The following is a 6,361-nucleotide window of genomic DNA, read 5'->3' as shown; positions in this document are numbered from 1 at the left end:
GATGGGATAAGTAATAATTTAAAATATAGGTATAAAGTGAGGGGTTCGATTTGTATTTTAATGAAAGTTAGGAGGTTAGGTTTGTGAAAAATAGAAAAATAAATAGTCCTATTCATAACTAGACAAATTTTGTCTATTAGTTATATTGGTAATGGTAATGGTAATATAATTAGCGTTGATTAATTTAATATTACTCATTAATGAAATTGATTAACTAAACGGCTGTAACCATATCCCTCTTAAAGCTTGAAAAGTCAAAAATTACTCCTATCTCTTCTCACAAACAGCTGTAACCCCATCTAACCATTGAATATATCAATTGTTAATTAGGTTAATAAATTCTAGGTTATTTTCAAATTTAGTTTCTAAGTTAATTGTTTATTGATTCAATTGAGCGACCTCATCGACGTTTTGTCCTTCACGTGACTGGATCAGAGGCGAATTCTTAATCTAATTATATCTTCATCGTTCAATATTGGGGACATATGGTATGTATTCAACTGTTTAAAATTTCAATTTTTGCATAATGCTTTAAACTAAGTTGTTTTAGTTATCTTCAATTGTTTGTAATTGATTTTAGTTATTCAAATAGGCTAGGATTAGTTCGGATCGTGTGTACTGCAATTGTCAATTAGAGCTTTAACATGTGATTAAGGATTATGATAATGCTCTTCAACTTGTACATACGCTTACCTTCGTCAAGCTTTAATACTCAAAGGTTGGTTTTTTTTCCTCATTTACTTTATATTTTAGTAAGTACTCCATTGTTCTTATGATTGATTATACATATATAGACGTGTTAGTTCTTAGTTGACACGGGCTACTTGATGTAGGTTCCAGGGTAAGTATTCACTGACTTTGGACTGATGCCCCTAAAATTCCATTGCGTGTATACTTTCTGTTTTGAAGTGCGTAGTGTGTATTTAAAGAATACCCTTACAAATTGTTTACATATAAAGTAGATGTCTATGTCTATGTATAATCATGTTCTCAAATTTGATGTACCGGTCATATACAAGCACTTTACAATAATTGTTGACAATTTAGCGGGACGAAAACAAAAGTCATCCAATCACGTGAGTTATATGACCCATTCGAGATGGCCATTTTGCTACTTGGAGGACGAGCTTAAAGAATTGAACCTTTCGTATGTTTTGGTTTTTACTTATCTATATACAAATTCATGTTTCATGGTTATTTGTACATCAGATTGTATTCAACATCTTTGCTGCTATATACAATTGTTCAAGTACTACAAAGTTGGGAATGTTTCTGTGTTTTGTATTACCCAACTATTTATATATACATAGATCTATTTTGTAACGGTTTAGAGTAGTCGTGCAACGCACGAGCTCAAAACCTAGTATTAATATAAAAATGAGGGGATGTTAGAATTTATAATTAGGGGATGTTGACAATTAATTTATAATTTTTAATACACTATAAAAGACATATATTTGAAGAGTTGGGGCGTCAAAACATCCACATGGATCATGTGTCTCCCACTCTAAACACTTGCATCCATGTACCATGTGTCATCAGGATCAGGGCCGGTCAAACATTGGTCAAAGTTTTTGCATGCCCCGGGCGAAATAATTATAAAATGCCCTCAACATTTACGTAAACATATATCTTTATAAGGTTTAAACTATGGGTATTAATAATTTTTTTTGAAATGATGCCCCTAACCGTGTGATGCCCCGGGCCGTCGCCCGCTTCGCCCATAGCCTTAGCCGGCCCTGATCAGGATAGTCAATCAACGTAGTGTTCATCACTTGCTCAAGGTTTGGAGAACCTTGCTGGCCTGTTGGGCCGATTTAGCTCCAAGAAGTCCATGATAATTTCTGAGCAGACCCTGAGATGAGGTGTTGGGTTGGGCCAAGGGGAAGAAGGGTAAGGGAATGGAGGGTATGGTTTTAATTTGATTACAATTTAAACAGTGTCACATGAATATGCTATTCTTAGGTCAATGCCAATGGCTGGGGCTTCGTTCACATTTTTCTCCGTTACATTCAATACTCAAATAACACAACTGTGATTTCTTTTACTCTACAATTCTAATGAAACTGAGTTGTACCATCATTACATAATTAGTAAAGTTTTATTTACTTATCTATTATATTATTCTAGGATAGCTCATATACAAAAGTCATTGTTGAAAGTAAAAGCAAAGTGCAAAAAAGTCACAAGGACAATAAAGGCAATCAAAACTGTGAGTTATTTATGTTAGTGCATATTTGTAAATCTCTAGTTCGATATTCTAAACTTCTAATTCGGTCATGTTAAACTTTGTAATAACTATTTGTGATGTGCATGAAATATTCTCTTCATTCCTCTTATTTCTAAGTGTTGATTTAGCCAAAACTTCTTCTTGTGGTTTCTTCAAACGACCATTTAGAATATACCACTCCGTGCAAAACCCCTTGCATATCGGGTCTAAGGAGTCACAATATCTCTTACCTTTCCAACCAAACTCGATCGGGATGTAAACATTAGCATCTTCAAGCTTATTCTGCTTTTTATCAACCAAAACAACCTTTTGCTTATCCCTCTTCTTAACCGACAACTTTCCCTTGATATCATCAAACTTGGTGATGGGCACCTTAATCCCCTCAACACTTGGCTCATTATCGACCTCAACAGTGGGGTCCATAAACTTTTCATGAGCGTCAACAAAACCACCATTAAGCCCATCAACATCGATAACCTCACAAGTCGGGCCCATTAACGCTAGAAGGCCCAAAACTCGAATTCATTTGAATGTCCAGCACCAAATCTGCATTTGGATCTACCACTTCAACTACATGATAAAAAAAACTTGAAAAAAGACAGATTCGTTAACAAGCCCATTAACATCCACTTTACAAACAATTGGCCCATTATTAGGACCTGTAGCAGAAGCTACACAATCGTTCGTTATTTTAGACACGCAGGTAACTGGAATACCCGATATTTCAATCCACGATGAAGATTTATCATATTTTTCTAATTTATTCCCATTGCTAGCATCTATCAGTGTTCTGTAAGTGCATTGGTTCCCATTCCAAGATATGATTTGATGGCTTAATTATGTTGCATTACTTGACTTTTTCTATGATTGGCTCACCTGCAGTCGGGTCAATAGTATATTTTGAGGTATGTTCACCATTTTAATTTTTAGTGTAAGACTAATATCAATTTTTGTGCCTGTTAATAATAGCAAAACCGAACTTGCAGGTTATAGGCAGTGTTTTCTTTCTCTTTTAGGGTATTCAAGTGTATGCTTTTTTGTAAAGTTTTGTATTCGATGTGTTGGTTGGTATGTTTCTATTTGCTATATCTTTTTGGGTATAAGAAGGTTAGGACTAGTACTTGATCCCAATAATAGATCACGAGATAAAAGGTTAACGAAAACTATTATTTTGGTATTTGATGCTATTTTTGTTTTGAAAATTTTGAAGTTATATTGAAAGGTTTGAATCATTAATTGGTACTTGGATAAGAAAAAAAAATGAGTATGTATTTTAGCTTTCATATCTCTTTAGAAGCACATATGATAATGTAACTGCTTTGGTTGAGATGGCAAAAACATTTAAGACTTGGAACCTGCAATTGTGACTTTACAATAGCTCTTACGTACAGACATCACATAACCACACCTAGGTATTAAAAGTTCTGCAATTGCAAATATTCAACTGTGGAAAAAGTTTAAAACAATGGCACGGTTTAACACGAAATAACCGTCGAAACCGGATTTAATCATAATCATTTGTAGTCCTGCTTCAGTTTTCTGTTTCATATCGCTGCATGTTTCTCTTTAACATCATCTAACAACAACAAATGTAAGATTAGAATATCATAAAGTTAACCAACATTGTTTTTTAGAAACTATACATATTTGAGAATTACCTTCATGCGATGAAGCTCATCAGCAGGTGCAGATGGGTTGTCCGAAAGCCACTCCCCCGTCTCTGTAACAGCATTTTCCATTTTCTTTAAGGTAGTAGGGCTCATCATCTTATTTGCATAGTATTCTTGCATCTTTTTTTCATGTCGCATATGCAATTCTCTAGCGCGTTGAATGCATCAGCTTTCTTCTTAAAGTTCTGGTCCTCCAATTTGTACTTTTCTGCATCTTTTATCATTTTCTCAATTTGTTCCGCATTTAATCTTCCATTTTCGTTGGTAATTGTAAGCTGCTTTGTACTACCCGTTGATAGTATCTCAGCTGTTATGGTTAGGATACCTTTGACATGTATATCAAAAAGCTCATGTTCAGCTCTTCAAATTTGGCTCGAGTAAATCTCATCGAAAAATCAATTCCCTCGTGTAAGTAATCTAATTCAATTGACGTTAGAGTACTTGACGAGAGAATTCTTTTTGCTTTCTCACAAGCAATTCTTAACCTCCCCAATGCTTTTTGGTTCCCCGTTAAATCCTTATTGTATTTCTTATTAAACTCTCGAACACAATAATCCACCATGGTGTTATCAAAATCTTTACCTCCGAGATGCGTGTCACCCGATACAGACATCACTTCAAATATTTTTCCTTCTTCAATGGTCATCAGAGAGACATCAAACGTACCCCCCCGCCCAAATCGAAGATAAGAGTATTTATTGTACCATTGATTATAGACTTATTGTCTAGTCCATATGCTATAGCAGCTGCCGTAGGCTCATTGATCCTTTGTTGCTTGACGTTGTGAATCACTGAAATAAGCTGGGACGGTTACAACTGCATTTTTCACGTCTTTTCGAAGGTATGTCTCAGCGATTTCTTTCATTTTTCCAAGAATCATTGATGAAATTTCTTCAGCCAAAAATTCTTTTTCTTGACCGTTGTGCATGATAACAATCTTGGGTGTGTCCTCATGCCTTTCTATGACCTTAAAAGGCCACAACTTTATGTCTTCCTGCACTTTGGGATCACTGAATTTTCTTCCAATTAATCTCTTAGCATCTGAAAGTCAAAGTCAACGATTAATAATGCAGATATGTATATTATCATGTAGAGATCAAGGCCGAATTAGCAATCAAATAAAATTAGTTGTTACCCAAATTAAATTAGTATAGTTGGTGCTAGCAAGATTTAGATTAATTACCATATTAACTATTAGACAACACTTATGAATAGTATCAGGGGTTTTTTCGTCTTTTCACTTTTCCCCCTCTTTCTTTCTTTCAAGTAACACCACAAAAGCCCCCCACACTTTGTTCAAAAATTAAAATCGGCCCCCAACACAGGGGGTTAAAGCGTCAAGTCAAAATTTTCATAAAATATCTTAAATAAACTCCACTTACATATTCAACAATTAGACAAAACTTATGAATAGTATCAGGGGTATTTTCGTCTTTTCACTTTTTTCCCCCTTTCTTTCTTTCAAGTAACACCACAAAAGCCCCCCACACTTTGTTCAAAAATTAAAATCGGCCCCCAACACAGGGGGTTAAAGCGTCAAGTCAAAATTTTCATAAAATATCTTAAATAAACTCCACTTACATATTCAACATGTCATATCTTATCGCTCGCAACGAGTTAAATTTTTCCGACACCATCCTTAAACTCGAAATAATTTTATGAACACAATGTCACTAACTATACGCAAAACGGACACTTTTAAAAAAACGCTAAATATTTAGGGTACTTTTCATATATGTTGATTTTTCACTCGCACGCTCCGTAATTAAACACAATAAAATACATTAAAAATCGAACCCCGGCGCGAAGCGAGGGTTCGAAAACTAGTTTACACTAATGGAATTTGTTGTAAGGGATAATATGTCTGGACGGTCACCCAAATATTATGTTTAATCCTTTTAAGGCCATCGTTATATAAATATGGTTTTATATTTCACCTAAATTTGGGCCTGTATCGGTAGAAATATAATCTCGGCAAAAAGCATGGTCACGAAGTTGTAAAAAGACCCAAATTGTAAAGATTGAGAATTAAACGATTGTATTGATCTGTTTTTTTTTGTATTCATAAACTTGAATTGATACAATTGTATTTTTTTTTTTCTATTACAAGCTCCTATGGGTTTTATATACATACACTAAGAACTAAAACAGCTAATTCTACTTGAAGGATGGATCCAATTATACTTTTGGAACCCCTTTTACAAATAAGGAAATAGCTGTTGAGATTTGCCATTTGTGCCTTTTGTTGTTACCGTTGCCTTGTCTAGCTAAAACCGGAAATGATGAAGGTCAACCCTTCTGATCCAAGTCAACTTTTACTATATCAGGAAATGTACTCCTTTGGTTTCGTATTCTAACACTCCCTCTCAAGTTGAATAGTGGGATTTCCAAAATTCAACTTGTTGAGAACTTCGCTGAAGAGTCTCCCGTTGACTGATTTGGTGAGGATGTCAGCTAGTTG

The 6,361-nt window shown here is 34.8% G+C and overlaps 1 long non-coding RNA gene across 1 annotated transcript; it reads left to right on the top strand.

Annotated features, from left to right (window-relative positions):
• The first annotated feature begins 307 nt into the window (after nucleotides 1-307).
• On the top strand, nucleotides 308-1,215 carry LOC139861803 (uncharacterized). Its single transcript, XR_011763965.1, has 3 exons — nucleotides 308-488; nucleotides 593-718; nucleotides 834-1,215. It is a non-coding gene; the product is annotated as an uncharacterized lncRNA (long non-coding RNA).
• Nucleotides 1,216-6,361: the final 5,146 nt, after the last annotated feature.

This window comes from Rutidosis leptorrhynchoides, chromosome 1 (genome assembly GCF_046630445.1).
Source record: "Rutidosis leptorrhynchoides isolate AG116_Rl617_1_P2 chromosome 1, CSIRO_AGI_Rlap_v1, whole genome shotgun sequence".
Classification (NCBI taxonomy): domain Eukaryota; kingdom Viridiplantae; phylum Streptophyta; class Magnoliopsida; order Asterales; family Asteraceae; genus Rutidosis; species Rutidosis leptorrhynchoides.
This window is presented reverse-complemented; position numbering and strand designations above follow the sequence as displayed.